Genomic DNA, 4,071 nt, shown 5'->3' with positions numbered 1-4,071 from the left:
CAGACGCAAAGGACAAATCTTCTCATAGTAGAGTGGAACCACCCGCAATTAATAAATTTGAGATGCCTAAAAGATCATATCATCTATAGCGCTGGGCATTTCTATAATCAATCTAAGATATTAGGCGACGGTAAAAAAATATACCGTTGTCTAAGATGTAATTTCATTATGGTATTAAAAGATTTTGTTGCTTTAAATAATTTTTTGTAAAATTTAAATTTAACCCATCGTGATAAAATGATTAGGCTACGGTATTTTTAATTTCATCGTTGAAATTCATTTTTGGCGACGAGTATTATTTTACCGTCTCCATAAATGTATTAGGCAACGGTATCTATTTTACCGTCGCTATATATTATATTTGGCGACGATAGCATTTTTATACCTTCGCCATAAATGTGTTTTCTTGTAGTGACTTTAGATGGTTTTCGCTTCAATAATTAATATCAATGGTTGTCTTATGTGGCAAATACATGGATTTAGTTCTCGGTATTGTCTTATCGGGATCGGATTGATATCGAAGAGGACTGGTGGGTATCGGTCACTTTTTTTTTTTTACACCTGAAATGATACGTATAACTGATTCGGATCAGTCAAGGGTTGGGGATCGATCTCAATCGATACCGATATGATACAGTCTATACGATACTGATACTTGAAACCATGGGCAAGTATGCTACTAAAAGGTAAAAATTTTAGTGAGTATGGACCTATTATCTTTTAAAGATCTAAGTAATTGTCCTTAACGTTCGAATTTGATGTCTTCTATTCCTATCTTTTATATTTTTTAATGTTATATAGGTATTTCAACAGATAATTTGTATATGATTTTGCTATAAATTTGTAGAAATATAGAGTTTTCCTATAAATTTGTAGTAAGGATTTTTTTCTATTTAATTAATCTAAGAGAGATGTGACAATGAGCGATTGCATGCAACTCTATTCTTCGTGATAGTGAAGCAAACCGCATCTCATTGTGGGGTGTGGAAGTTAGCAATCTTTACAAACCATGTAAATCCTTTGCTTTGTAAGATTGCTTGCTTGCAATTTTCACATCAAAATCATCTGCCATGAGGCAGTGAGGTGCATTGAGCATCCAGCAGCTAAGGTGCATGGTTGGGCCCTCCTAGCCGTAGGATGCTCGCTACACTACACCACTCAGTACAGAAAATTTGGACTTGCAATTTTCATTCGTTTCCTACTTCATTTTAGGTTTTCAAGATAAAAATTGAGCAAGAAGAAAAGGCCCCACCTTCGGCAGTGCTATTAGCAGGGAACCTTCTCACTTGCAAAAAGGATATCTAACCCTGGTTTACTCATCTTCACCTTCGGCATTGCCATCAGGAAAAATGAGAGAATCCACTAACAAAATCTGTATCTTGGTCTTGATGCAGCATCATGCTCAATTTCTTTTCCAATTGAGAGAGGAAAAGAGATATTGTGGCTAGAGAAACTAGTTTTTGCAGCCTCCTTTGCAAGATAATTTGCAGTTGGCTTGGAGGGGACACGATACTCCGCCTCAAGAAACGAGGTCCCGTGATCAAACTTTCACCGCTGCCCCTAACTTCTTAGGGCCACCGCATGAGAGTTTCTATCTTAGATTGACCCAGTCCTATGTAAACGGTATCACAGTGACCCCAGGGACTAGTCGGGTCAAAGATCCGGACACCCTGGGTATCAAAAAAAAAAGTTCTTCTAGGATATTGAATTGAGAAAAGGCTGTAGAACAACCCAGTCCTGCATTGCATGCCATGGAATGTTTGTTGATTGAACCAAAATCACCACAGCTAGTGAATCAGTTTCAATCCATAGTGAGTTTATTCCAAAATTACTTGCCATTTTTATACCTTCAATGAGTGCTTGAAATTCAACGAAGTTGTTTGTTCGAGTTCCAATGAACAAATTGAACGATCCCATAACACTTCTTGATTGATCCCTTAGGATACCACCAGCTCTTCTTGAGTTGCCCAACGAACAACCATCAATGTTTAACTTGATCCAGCCCCTTTAAGGCTTACACCAGAAAACTTCTAGAATTTTTCTCCTTGAGGGAGAGCTCTTCAGCCCCAGGAAGTCACTAACAATGAGGTCAGCTTGCGTTTGAATTGTCACGATATGGCTGCCACAGAAATCCTTCAACTTTGATTTTATTCTCTCAACTAGAAGGACTCAAGTCATTGCTTTCCCTTCTTGACTCCTACTGTTACGATCTCTCCAGATATTATCAGCCACTATAACAAAAGATGACAACCAAAAGGATCTCATTATTCGCCTCTTTCTAATCCACCACTACAACAAATGTTCCAAATTACTTGGTGTAGGTCAAGAAAGACCAAAGCAATTCAACATTTTCTCCCATATTCCCACCGAATAATAACACACTACAAAGACATTCTATAATGTCTCTATGTTAGAGTCACATAATTAAACAACATCTAGAAGCAAGGGAAACACCCTTCGCTGCTATTATCTCATCCATCGGGAGCCTCTTGTGCATAAACCACCACCCAAAAGTGGACTGTCTAGGTTGCAAGTTCTGCATTCATATCAGAGAGAACCACGGTACTTTTGGGTTTCGCTTTTGCAACTCGTTCCAGGCAGAGGAAGTAGTGTAGACCCCAGAAGTGGTACCACCCCAGAAGCAACGATCGTCTACTTCATGTTGAGGAATGATAATCGTCTTTATTAGCTCAAACCCACTTCTAAATGCATGAGAGTGAATTTCAGGAATTTCCCATTGGTTATTCTTGATCAGATCAGCCACTAGCAGAGTTGATTTAAAGTTATTTATGTCACTTTCTTGCATATTACACAACTCAGCTACAGAGATCCCTCCTACCCACTTTTCCCTCCACAACTTAATGGATTTCCCATTCCCTACTACCCATCTTTCCATGCTAGAGATAAAACTCCACACCTTTTTCAGCCCTGGCCAAACAGAAGATGATTTAAAGGTCTTCCTGAGATTACCATTCTTGGTATATCGAGCTCTGAATAAAAAGCTCATATTTGATTTCCCATGTTTGATGCTCCAAGCTTGCTTGCAAAGAAGGGACCTGTTAACGTCCCTAAGCTACGGATGCCTAGACCCCCTTCCTCCTTCGGTCTATACACGACGTCCCATTTAACTGTCACAGCCTTTACAGTCTCCACATTACCCATCCAAATGAAATTGTGAATCAATTGTTCTACTTTTTATATCAGTGAGCTAGGCCACCAGTAAACCGAGAAACTGTGGACAGCATTCCTGATATTTCTGATATCACAAGTTGAACTTTCCCTGCCATTGAAAGGATTTTCCCTTTCCATCCAGACATCTGATCTTTAACATTGTCCAGCACACTCAACAACGACTGTTTCTTTAGTCTACCTTTAAAAATTTCCACACCAAGGTATCTTATTGGAAAATTGCATATTGATATACCCAGAGTCTCTGAGATTTGATGCTTATGCCCAGCAGGAACACACCCCATAAAAATTTTACCTTTTTCTAAGCTGATACTCTGCCCTGAGAATTCCTAGTACTGAATCAAAAAGTTATTGAAGTTTTTGACATAATTCATTAATGCAATGTAACATGAGAAAATATGGGGAATTGTATTGGGGTTCCACACAAAAATAAACTATCCCACTTCAGCTGTGAGTAATCTGATGTAAAAACTTATAAAGATTTTGATACAGAGTCATAAAAAAATGGTCAAAGTTGATTTTAAGTTTCATAAAATGCTCTATTTTCTTACATAGTGGCACTTGCGCAATTATTGTTTCATTTTGATTCATTTTAGGGATTTTTTTCGTTGTATCTCTTTTGAATTAAATCTTAATCAATGAGATATGTGGAGTTCTTTGTCATAGGGACCAATCCAGCAAAGTAGCAAATTGTAGTGGAAGTGAAAAGAGAAAGTTCAGACATTGTGAGGCCTAAACCTAGCCCACTTATTGATGGATGTTAAAAGCTCAACCAGAATAAGGGCTTGTAGTTTACACAATTTCATGGATTTTCCTCTTCCTTTTTTCCTTTCAGAGAGAGAGAGAGAAAGAGGGGCGGGGGGGGGGGGTGATGAACAACTA

The sequence above is a fragment of the Macadamia integrifolia genome, chromosome 1, assembly GCF_013358625.1.
Source record: "Macadamia integrifolia cultivar HAES 741 chromosome 1, SCU_Mint_v3, whole genome shotgun sequence".
NCBI lineage: Eukaryota > Viridiplantae > Streptophyta > Magnoliopsida > Proteales > Proteaceae > Macadamia > Macadamia integrifolia.
The sequence above is the reverse complement of the archived record's forward strand: the minus strand, read 5'-3'. Positions refer to the sequence as shown.